Here is a 12,517-nt window from a genome sequence, read left to right as displayed (position 1 = left end):
AATGACTTTCTTTTTATTAAATGACAGAGAAAAGAATAAATCATAAAAGATGGCAGATGATAATCTCTTAATTCACTACAAGAATGATTTATTTACTGACCCGCAATATAATATTGTAGTGCATTTTATGCACACATCCTCATACATATGTATGTAAAAAATTGTATACGAGAAATATTCAAAAAAAAGTATTTATTACAATTCTTTCCTATTTCATTTCGTATGCTTATTAGCTCATATGAAATTAATCTTTTTATCTGACCACACCTGTTAAATTTTTATTCTATTACAATAAATTATTCTTGTTTAATTTTTTGAATATTAATTTAAATAATTCACCTTAAGAATAAGATATCAAATTCAAAAAGAAAAAACAAAAATTCAATCAGTTTATTATTTTAATAAATAAAAAATTATTTCGTTTACCTACCAGGGGGAATCTTAAAAAAATTAAAAATAAATGAAAGAGAAATCAATTTCTACTGTAAAATTATCAGTAAAACAGATTTTAAAAGTGACAGAATGACAAAATGATACTCAATGATTTTTCAAAAAAATAACAATATATCTTTTCTTTTTATTTTCAAATATCAAATGACTTAGACTTATTTTATATCTATTATATATGTATAAGTTGCCACTGGAGGACCAACCTACCGCTATTATTTACTCACTTTTATAATATTTTTGCTATTAAAACATATTTTTTTCATAAAATAAACTTAACTTCTTTTCAAAATTTTAATGTCAAATATTGACATATGATTAATTTACTTAAATGTCATTTTAATTTTTTTTATTTTTTGTGTAATGTCATTGTGTCCGCAATATTAATTTTCTTATACTGACTCGCCTTTTACAGTTTTTTAAACAAAAATATATGTATAATCATAACCGGAGAGAAAACCGGGAGACCATTAAATATCCTTTTTTTTCCTTGATTCTCTGTAAAAATATGTCTTATTATAATGATTTGTTTTTTCTTTGATGAAAGGAAAATTTTTTTTTAGGATATCATTTATCATTATGGTATGTGTACGCTTTATTTTTTGTTACCGTTTTATTATTATTTACGGTGATATTTTATTTGCCGAATAATGAGTTTGCATTAAATTCTAAATTATCCTCTGTTTTCCCCCGTTATTGTTGCTGATTTTTTTGTATTTGTATACCATGGGTTTTAATAATGTTTAATATTTCATCCCTCACAAAAAAAATGATATTGCAATTTTCACCTCTATTTAGTAAAGCATTGTTAATATTTACAACAAATAAAGCGTTGTAAGCGTTCCAATGAAAGAAATTGTGTTTTTTTTGTTCTGTGAAAAGAAAAGTAAAGAAAAAAAAATGTGAATTTTTTATATTTTAGTTTGGCATTATAAAAATTAAATTAATGACTTTTAACTATACAAATACAAGGTATTATTAATTATAATAGAACAAACAATAATATTTTTAATGTTTAATTTTCCAAATATGAAGTAGAAAGTAAAAAATTGCTAAGTCCTTTGGGTAATTTAAAAAAATATGATTCTTTTTTTGAATAGGTTTCTTCTTAAAATTGAGTATTTGGAGATTAGAATTTCAAGAAAATTTTCAAATCAAGTATTTTAGAGAATTTTTATGGTATTTACAAGTGAACAAGTTGAGTTAAGCGTAAAAATATGTACATACCCGCATTTTTTAAGATGGTGATATTCTTAACAAAAATTTTAAAGTACATATTACTTTGTTCTGGTGTAACCAACAGGGGAAGAATTTCAGAAACAAACTTTTTATAAAAGACTCAATGCTTCTTATTTTCTAATATATATTTAAAATAAAAAATGAGCACCAAAAAGAAGCATGGAGTTATTGAACCAAAAGACCTTTTTGCACAAAAATTCTGCATGGACTGTAGTAAATTATTTAATTTATTTATAGTACTTTAATTGTAATTTTTATAAAAAAAATTTACAACCCCAACTTTACTTTCATTATTCTGATTTGAAATTGAAAAAAATCGCTCTCTAATTTTGAATCCTGCGTCGCTTTTGTTTGGTGGACAAAATGTAGAAAAAAAAGAGACACAAAAGTATAAAAGATAATTTAATGGTCGCATATTTTGTTTTAATTACATATCTACAATATACATGCTATTTTGTTCACCGTCGTTTTGTTTTCTACATTGTTGACCATAAGTCATAACACCGTATAGAAAATACCGGTAACTAGCATTGCAAAATCAAAAAAAGGATCAAGGATTTTTGTTTGTATTATGTACCTTGTATTGTCAACTTTTTTTTTTCTTTTTTTTTTTTATTATTCTATTCAGTTTGACAGTTTTATAGAATGTCGGCAACAAAATCCAATTTAAAAATGCAAAAATCATTTGCATTCTTTTTCTGTTTTCCTGGCGTGTTTTGCAAAAGCGAAGAAAACATAAAACTAAGTTTTGTTTTTCTTTTTCTTCAATGTTTTGTGAATAGAAATGTTTAATGCGTATAGACAGGAATCCATAAATTAACCTACAAGCGGTACGTATGAATGTATGTTTTTATACGTACATAGTTTATTTTAGATTCACAAAACATTATAAAAGAACTATAATAAAAAAAAAAAAAAAAAGAGGAATAAGTGAAAAGGACCCTATCCTATTAAAATGTTCTATACTCTTGACTTGTAAATATCCTGCTATTTTCCAAATCTATTTAATATTTTTTGGTCAAATTTTGCTGTGATTAATGACTTTTGAGGGTTTTACATTTTTTTTCTACTATTTTTATTTCGGTGTGTTCTAGACTATTGAAAAAGATGTTCCAAATAAAAAGTTAATGTATAGGATTTTTAGTATTTTTTGCTGAAAAAATTTTTGAAATTGCAAATAACAACGACAACCCAAAACACAAAAAAATAAAAAGTAAAAGAAAACAAAATGTTTAAACCTAAAATTGACATTTATTAAATAAAAGTCCTTGTAATTAGATAAATAGATGTCCTGTGATGAGAAGTACATAAATTAACATTACAATTCACTTTAATTTTTTGCGTTTTTGTTTTACAGAAATTACTTCTAAATCATTCAAGACAGTTTTTTAAAAGCAGCTGGAAGGAAGAAAGTTTTTTTTTTTAATTTACGATCGAATTGTCATGGAAGGTTAAGTGGTTTATTAGTAAATTAAAAAAAGAAATGAAAATATTTTTCCAACCATTAAAATCTTAAGGGCTAATTACGGACTATTTAAATTTTGTAATATTGGTTATTGTTAATTAAAAGTAATTTATAAATTTTTAAATAGTTAAAAACTATAATGCGTTTTCTGACTAAACTATAAATGCTTCGTATACAAAACTCTGAAGAAAAATTAAGATTTTCCTAAATTATTAAAATCGGCCATGTCTTAAAGAAGATGATTTTTAAAGGAATTAATAAAAAGGAAAAAATTATCCCAGAATTTCAGTAAAATTAAATGTGGTCTAAGTTGTTAGCATTTCTTTTTTAGTCAAAAGAAAAAAAACAAATAAAAAATATACATAGGAGAACTACTTACTGGAATTAAAATAAAACGATTGAAAGTCCGCATGCTTCTCTTAGACTTTTGTCGAACTTTCCTACTATCCTGTCTTATATAATATCATATCACAATACTAGCGATTACATTAAAACATTTTTATATCTCTCTGATTACGACATTTTGATTAGGTTGACCTAAAACCTTTTTTGATTAGGTTGATCAATAGTCCCGTTTTCCAGTCTTTGAAGATTTTTTCGTCTTGCTATATTTTTTCTGTTAATGATTTATTGTATTTCTATTATTGTTTACAGTGCATTGGCTGTTGTAATCTTTCCTGCTTTAAACAGTTCAGGTGGAATATCTGACTTTTCTAATTACGTCCACTATTTCTTTTATATTTGGTGCCCCTCGTCAATTGTTGTCTTATCTCTAATGTATAATTCTTGGTTTCAAATTCAGTATCTCGCCAATTGTTTTTGAATTGATATAAGTAGACTGCCAAACTTTTTCCTTACCGGTCTTAATTTGCAGTTCTTAATTTGTAGTTCTTGCTGAAAAGAATATCAATTTTGTTATTGTAAAATTTTCTCTTTTCACCTTCTGCGCCATTTTTTTTAATTCTTCTCAACATACTACCTGATTTCTCATAAGTGTCAAGCTTTCTCATCCTGCTTCCATTCGTGCTCCTTTTAGCAGCTTATGTCCGCAGTTAGGAGTAAGTGATCATTGCAAATGTCCGTAGCTTCACACCCATTATTGATTTTACCTATCTTCTAACTTTACACGTACAAAATGTAAAGAGTCTTTTCAAAATGAAAAAATTTTAAAAAATTTATTTCCAGTCTTTAATAAGTTGCATGGCATGCAATGATTTTGATTTTTTTTCCAAATGTCCGTTTATTAATCCTTTATAGAGCATAATTGCGTTAAAATAATTTTTCTAATGAGGAAACCACAAAAGAAAAGGGACAAAAACTTTTCAAAATTAGTTTTTTTAATCTAATATTACGCAAAAAAATAAAATGCAGCTACAATTGTTAAATTTAATACTTTACGTGGTAGCCCGTAGATTTGGAACAGCCCAAAGTCATCGTTTCACAGAAGTAGTCAATTATTTTCCATATCAATTTAATCCGAAATATGAATATGAGTAAATATATTAGTTTTTATGAAAAATAAAGTGAATTTTACTCGCACACTCTTATTTAGCAAGTAGAACACCGAAATATACAATAAGTTCTATATGTTTTCTACAAATTTCAAAATAGCTAACATAAAAACACATTTATTTAAATCATTTTTAATGTTTTTACAAAATTCTTTTAATTTAAAAGTGCATTATATAACGACATAAAAAACTCCGATTACCTCAAATAATTTTAGAGTCAAAATGAAATTAAAATGAGAATTTTTCAGATTTTTTTGTCAAAGCAACGTTTGTATGTAATTAAACTCTTTAAAATTCACTTTTTATTTTCTTTATACTTACATATTTTAAAATCTAAATTGGAAAAACCACTTAAATGTTTACAATGCCAGGCTTTTTAAACGCAAGTGCACATCAAAGAATTTTTTTATTTTTACACTTTGCGATTTGAGTGACATCTAGGCTATTCAGTTCATTTTATTTAGATTTTCATTTTTCTTACTTTTTACAACACTCTTTATATAATTTTTACACTTTTTTCACTTTATTTTTGTGTTAGTGTTTTTTAAATGAAAAAGGCAAATAAAAAACCCACAAGTAGAATTGGGGATTTAAAAATTCATTCAGTTTCACTAGATTTTCTTTTCGGCATTATTTTTATATTATGTAAGTAACATTGTTAGACCTCCTTCCACGCTTCTATGCTTTCCACTTGGTTTTATATTTTGCTGTTTTCATATTTTTGGTCTCCAGTACAGTGTTGACTTACTGTTTATTATGTTCTTTATGGATGGAATAAAATGATAGAGAAAATAAGAAACAGAATGAAAAATGTCTAAAAATTGTGATGTCAGATTCTTTATTTTCTTTTCTATTTCTAGATTTTTTATGTTCCGTAATGCTTTCCTGTAATTGCAATGCACTTTTTCATTTATTTGCAGTTTCTTTTTACCGACCATTTTGCATACAATAAGGACGGTTATGTGATGGCACTAAATTTCGGATGTCGAGGTTTTTGGTCGGAACGCCCTTCTCTATGATAGGGAAGCCTGAATAAACTATTGTTAGATAGGTGACAATCTGTCTGCACGCGTGTATCTCAAGTTCGGCTGAACCAACTTTGATGAAATTTTTCATTATAATTGATCTTGGCTGGGGTACGGATTGCAATTTTGCATTATAATTGATCTTGGCTGTGGTTTTGAGGTTTATCGGGTCTCTGGAACTGAACTTTTTTGCGAGCCGATTTTACATTTTTGCGCATGTAAGAAGAAATAATCAACAAGTTTCTTTGAAATTTAATACTTAAATTCGGGGTGTTAAAACAATGAACCTATAAATTTTTTTGAAAAATCGGGGCTCAGAAATCGAAGTGAGGGTCGATTTTATATTTTTTACCATGTCCTCGAAGCCAATTGATAGAATTTTTTAAAATATTTGAGTTCTGGTTGTAGCCGAAGCTAACTGGCAAACTGCTCTGAAGGGAATCCAGATGACACAAAGCGAAACTCTACTAAAAGCCAAATTTACATTTTTCCAGGTACGTTAACTAAAAGCTTACTATCGTCCTTAAAAAAGAAGTATTAAAGTAGTATTTTCATAATCTTCTGTTACACTTTCGCTAAACTAGAAAATAAACATTGCGCTCGGTTATGTGCTGATCACATCAGATTTTTTATGCTGAGTTTTGTTCTACTGCGTTGAGTTAAACTAAAATAAAAAATTTAATGAAACATTTTAGACAGAATAAATTTTGTACAGTTTGTTTATGTTGGCAAAAAAGTTTTATGTTTTTTTTTCTGTGTTGCTTCGCTTATTGCAAGCTAAAACTGTTCAGTATTTTTCTCTTTCTTTTTTCTTGTTGGTTATTTCTAATGGGTTAACCTATAATACCTCTGACATCACAGTTTTATGGTAATCAACTGTCTAAAGTGTCCATCAATCATGTCCAGCTCCAAGTTAACTATACAGATGGATTCAAAATGAAAGAATCTTTAAATATTTACAAGACTAAAAGTCTGATATTTTTTTCTTTTGATTGAGTATAAAACGGAAATGAATGGCATCCATTTGTTTTCTTTTGTTTTTTTGCTTTGATGTGCTAGGATTTATAAAATATTTCATTTTTTTTTATTCATAGTTTAAATTTTCCATAAACGTGTACCTACTGCTTTTTTTTTTGTTTAAATACATAATTAATTAGGAAAATAAATGGTAAAAAACTGGTAACTAACAATGAACATCTTTAAAGTTTTATATGAAATTGGATGGTATTTAATTGCAACTGCAGTATCATTGTTTCACAAATGGATTAAAACACAAAAACCTAATCTCATAATGTTGTTTTGGAAAAAATTTTAAAGCGCATATAAAAGTACTGACTTGAATCAATAGCAAAGCAGTTAAGCTGTGTAAAAGGAGCCTGGTTCTAACTTTCTGAAAAAATTTTATAGCCAAAGAATAGTGAAATGGTCTTAATTTATCCCACAAGTATGAAATAGACGGAAAAATAAAAAGATTGAGCGATCCTTCACACTTTGAAAAACGACATATTCGATCACCTTTCATAATTACTTACAATACATAAAAACGAATTTTTTTACATATTAATAAATTTCAGGCTTAGTTCAATGGGTTGGATAAAATTGTCAAATTGTGCTCAAATAGTATCGAAAATTTTAACTATTGAAATATAACAATATTTTTTTTGGACCTACACGTAGTCATGTTTTTTGGATATTTTAGACAAATATAATATAAATATGAATTTCGAGAAAAATCCTACCGAAATTTTATATTATTCCGAAATATCTTCAAATACAAGATTTCAATAAACAAAAAAAAAATATTTTTAACTGAGTAATTTAAGAATTAAAAAAAAATTTGGGACATAAATTAAATCACAAACATTTATACTTTTACTTTAATTTGAGCCAAAAATAAAAATTTCATAAAATAAATGCAAAACAATGGTAATAGTGTGAAAATAAAAACACCAAAAACACTATAATACTTAGACATAAGAATATCTGTATGTTTGTTTGTTGTTTTATAATAATTCAGTATATTCTCAAATAAAAATAGGTAAGCAAGCATAATGTACACACAGAGTATACGAGTGTGACGGTGTGCTTTGAATGAAAATTAATGACATGCAATCAATTTTGTAAGTCGACGTTATTTGTTATGTTGATGGCTCCCCCTTGATCATTTGTCAAAACCGAAAAAGAAAAATTATTTTGCTTTTCTTTTCTTTTTTACTTTTGTTTTTATTAAATTGAAGTTTGTATTGTGGGTGGTAAGAAAAGAGTGGTAAATATTTCCTCTTTCTTTTTCTTGTTATTTTATTCCTTGCTTTTACATTTAAATTTGAAGGTAAGATTAAGTGTGAAAGGTTGAAAGAAAAATTTTTGTTTATTCCTTTTCCTTTTTTTTTTATAAATAGTTTTGGCGAAAAATATTTTAATGCCAAAATAAAATTATGATAAAGAACAACTTCTTTATGTTTTATTACTAGTACTGTACGTATATATGGGTTTGTGTAAGATTGTGCCAGAAAATTTATTTCGTGGATAATTTAGAAAATGAAATGTATGCAAAAATTTATTAAGATTGCAAGGATCTTGGTAAGTGTGGTTGTAGTGAAAAGAAATATATGGTATTCAAAGAGTTCATGAATTAAAGAAAATTTAAAGAAAAAAATTCAGTTAGCGTAAAATTTTTGATGTGGGAACTAATGAAGAAATATAAAAATTAATTGCTATTTTTCAAAATGGAAAAATTTATTAAAAAAAATCAAAAGTTCTCAAATCGATATAACAGAGTATATATTAGGATATAGCAAAATATTCTGCAATAGTTAATTAGATCCCGGTTGAAAAGATGCGACTTTCACACACAGCTGATTTGCTTAAAATTTATTGACAAATTTTTACAGAAAGTCACGTATTTTACCTAGGCGTAAGTATAGTATTTTGAGCAAATGAAGACCGAGTAATATAAAGACTAACGTCAGTATTAACATTCAGCGATCGAAACTTCTTGGTTATCCTCTTATGATCACAAACTGAAAATAATACCGTTAGGTTTATCAAAAAATTTCTCATACGACATACAAAAAAATTAATAACAAAATGGCAATAACTATTAAATCCAACCAGTTTACCTTAAAAAAGCTGTCCTGTAATCGTTGCATTCAAAATGATGTGGAGAGGTGTTTTAGCATTATTTGTTAAGTTTTCCATAAACCAATATTTCAAAATTTCTGAAGATTTGTGAATACAGTAGAGCGATAATTTATAAAACCAAATAATTGAATTAAGTTTGCCACATAATTTAATAGTTGGCTCATTGTTATAGAAATTTTTATTACAGTTGTGTATATTTTGATATTTTTTATTGTATTATAAAAAATCTCGTTTTCGCCTCAATTATTTTCTGTGTTCAAATGTTTTTTAACTTAAAAGACTTCATAATTAAATTCCAAAATATATAACCGTCAACTTAAAGTCTCGCATGAAACATTGTGATGTTATAAGTTATCAAAGTAATAGCGATTAAGTGAAAATTTCACATTTCTTGCCTTATATAACGACATTGTATAGTGTTGCACTTTCAACCTTAAAATTTGGTTTTACTTCTTTCCCTTCTTTCTTACACTTCTGCAAAAATCAAATAACAACCTGAAAATGAAAAAAAAAAAATTAAACTGGATGAAACTAACATTTAAAATACACAAGTAGAAGAAAATGTGATTTTTACATAAATTAAAATATATATATTTTTTTTCAAACAGAAGAATTAAGAGATAATAAATCTCAGTTTGTATTACAAATCTTAACTCGAAATGGTCTCTTGTCGAACTTTACCTATACAATTATTATGCTTAAAAATTGCATAATAAACGCTGCCATACGCGCTTTATTTGCTGGTAGCTATTTGGCATTAGTACAAAAACTTAATAGTTTTATAGTATAGTATAGTAGGAGATCAATTTAACGTACAACAAGGATTTATTATGAATAAGAAAAAATAAAAGAACCAAAAACGAAAAAAAGTGTTTATTTTACATAAGACCATTAGGAGGCCCCAAGAACCTGTGGATTTCTCATTTTATGTTCTTTTCGTGTCTCATGTCTCTTTTAATTCTGATGATTTTATAATAAAGTCACTTTGCATAAAATCACCATGAGTTGAGAATCTTTATTTTTTTCATTATTTGCCTGTTTTTTTTTTGCTGTTTTAAATTGTCTGTCGCTGATTAACTACAGTATTTAAAAAAAAAAAACACGAAAAAGTTAGAGGAGCGGTTGTTTTCTTGTTTCTTCTCAAAGAAACTCATGAGCGGTTAAACATCAAACAAATAAAAATTTTTTTTTCTTCAAAACAACAATTTTTCTGTTGTCTTTATCTGTCTTCTTTCATAATAAGTAGTGGTAGTGATGTGCAACACCATGAAAATTAAATAGTTGCGCGCTAAATTAACATCAAAAAGGTAGAGAATGTTTTTTTTTTCTTTTTATTTCAGAAAATCTATTAAAAAATGTAAGCAAAGAATATTTAAATAAAAATCTTTTAAATTACAATGTGACATAGATTAAGTGACTATAGTAGCTAAATATTTTAAATGTTGATTTTTGTTTCTTTTTTTACATTACAACCAACATTCTTAATGGGAATGTCTAAAAAATAAACTTCATTCGTAATGTATAAGCAAATTCTTTTTAGAAATCTAATGAAATGGTTATTAAATTTATAAAACAAACTAATTTTTAAATTAGAGTTATTCAAACTAAAATGTTGTGTCATACTAAATGTCATACCACGCTATGAGCAAAGGGATAAAACACAGAAGATTAATCACGGTGTAAACAGAAATTCTTTGAACCGAAACAACACCTCGGTTAGAAAAAAGCTACTCAATAACAACTGCAGAACGAAGAACGTACGTTTTCCAGAATACTTAAAATTGCCAAGATCAACTCTAAATTTCTTTTCAGCGCCCTTTGTTTTCATTCCATTCATTCTTTCTTATAACATCATAACATTATGTACGTACATGTGTACACTTAAAGAATACGATGTACAAATGAATTTGAATTGATAATTAAAAATGGAAGATTAACGATTTAATCATTAAAGACATTAGTAACAAATTTTTTTTTTATTTTTCTAAATTTATAACAAAACGGACCAAAATAAAATTAAAATGTTGAAATTTTAAATTTATTTCACGTTTACTTAGTTTTTTTTATTAATGTGTAAAATGAGAGTTTTTTTTCTTGCTCCTAATATTTTAAATAAAAAGATAGGTGCCAGAATGATTTTTGGAAAACTACATGAACTACATGAGTTTCTAAGGCATCATTTAAACCAAAATTGTTGAATAACTGCTGTAAGCTTATTAAACAGCATAGCAATCATTTGAAAATTTATGAGAATTTCACTTGAATTTTTTGTGATCATTCGCCTCTTGTTCGCGCAATATCGAAAAATTAAAAAAACAATTGTCAGCTTTTGGGATTCTAGACTTTATTATGAATGCAAAATTTTCATATGTTGTGATTTTAAATTACAGCAAAGACCAAATAGTTCTTGTGCAAAGTTAAATTGCTCTCAAACCTATGACTCTATCAAGCCAAAAGTTTATCATATTCAAATTCACCTTATTCACCTAATGATTGTAAAATTCGGGACCGTAAATAACAATAAAACTGTTAAATTATGACTTCATTAACAGAAAATTAACCATTAAAATGTCATTTCATTAGCAGACATAGAAAATACATTTTGGTAAATTTTATTAACAATAACAATAAAAGTTATTTCTGGAAAGGATCATACGATAGAATATTTTTTGTTTTGTCGGCATTTTATTTCTTTGATCTATAAGGTGATCGCGGATTCAAGGTACACAAAAAAACATAAACTAATACAATGCCGAAAATTAAGGTTCTCATAAAAAATTATCGTTGTGATTTTTATTTGTTTTACCCTTTTAAAAATTTTTATTTGTTGTTTTTTTTTTTATAGTAGGCTTCTAAATTATCGGTAGATATTCATAATCAGTGAATTCACTGATTTAGTACAGTTCTTTTTAACTCCTTTTATTTTATTTGAGGATAAAGAATTTGAAAGGAAAAATATTTGAATCTCAGATTCTTCAAATTTAAAATTTATTACCCTATTATTCTATCAGATTATTTATCTTTCTTACATAAAGTGCCCGTCCAGATTTTTATTCTTACAATTAATAAATATAAAGAATATTAGAATAAAGACCACGTTAAAAACCTTAAAAATTCAAATTAATTACAATTTAAAAAGTAAGTTTTATACTTTGTTGTAATTAGGTATAAATATTTTGACGCCTGGAAGATTTTATTACGTGGATTTAAGACTAAATTCGAGTCTTTGTACATTCATCTGTACAGTGATTTGGGCTTATGTAAACTTAAAATTTTTGTAAGTTTAGAAGTTAACAGAACATAAATTACTTGCGTCTTTAAACACTTAACTTTGTAAACTCTTTAAACACTTAAATAAATCTTCTGATGATCAAATTTCCGGATTCCGTATAAGTTTGAAAGTTAGTTCGCAGTCTCCTACTTCCTTAATCCATTTTACTTGCATTGCAATCATGCACAAAAATTTTTTAATGATTTTTTCATCATCAACTTTATCGTAAGCTAGGCAAAACTTTTTTACGGTCTATTATTTCTCATTGAACGTTGTGAATGTTAGATTTTGAATTTCACTCAAAAGACGGTACCATTTTTATTCAAAAACCAGTTTTTTTTTTAATTTTTTATTGATGGCGGCTCAAATACACTTCAAATTAATTTTATTTGACTTTAATGTAAACAATGAAAGAAAT

General features: G+C 26.4%; 1 long non-coding RNA gene across 1 annotated transcript in view; it reads right to left on the bottom strand.

The window, feature by feature from the left end:
• Positions 1 to 640: 640 nt before the first annotated feature.
• The window catches only part of LOC129615904 (uncharacterized), a 36,871-nt gene continuing 24,994 nt past the window's right edge, over positions 641 to 12,517 (bottom strand). Inside the window, exons 6-9 of the long non-coding RNA XR_008697491.1 lie at positions 8,807 to 9,323; positions 4,131 to 6,351; positions 3,531 to 4,045; positions 641 to 1,319 (exon numbers count right to left, since the gene is read on the bottom strand). This is a non-coding gene — a long non-coding RNA (uncharacterized LOC129615904). The remainder of the gene's footprint in view (positions 1,320 to 3,530; positions 4,046 to 4,130; positions 6,352 to 8,806; positions 9,324 to 12,517) is intronic.

This window comes from Condylostylus longicornis, unplaced genomic scaffold (assembly GCF_029603195.1).
Source record: "Condylostylus longicornis isolate FDR11 unplaced genomic scaffold, ASM2960319v2 ptg000005l, whole genome shotgun sequence".
Classification (NCBI taxonomy): domain Eukaryota; kingdom Metazoa; phylum Arthropoda; class Insecta; order Diptera; family Dolichopodidae; genus Condylostylus; species Condylostylus longicornis.
Note: the sequence above shows the minus strand (reverse complement) of the source record. Positions and strands in the feature narration are given on the sequence as shown.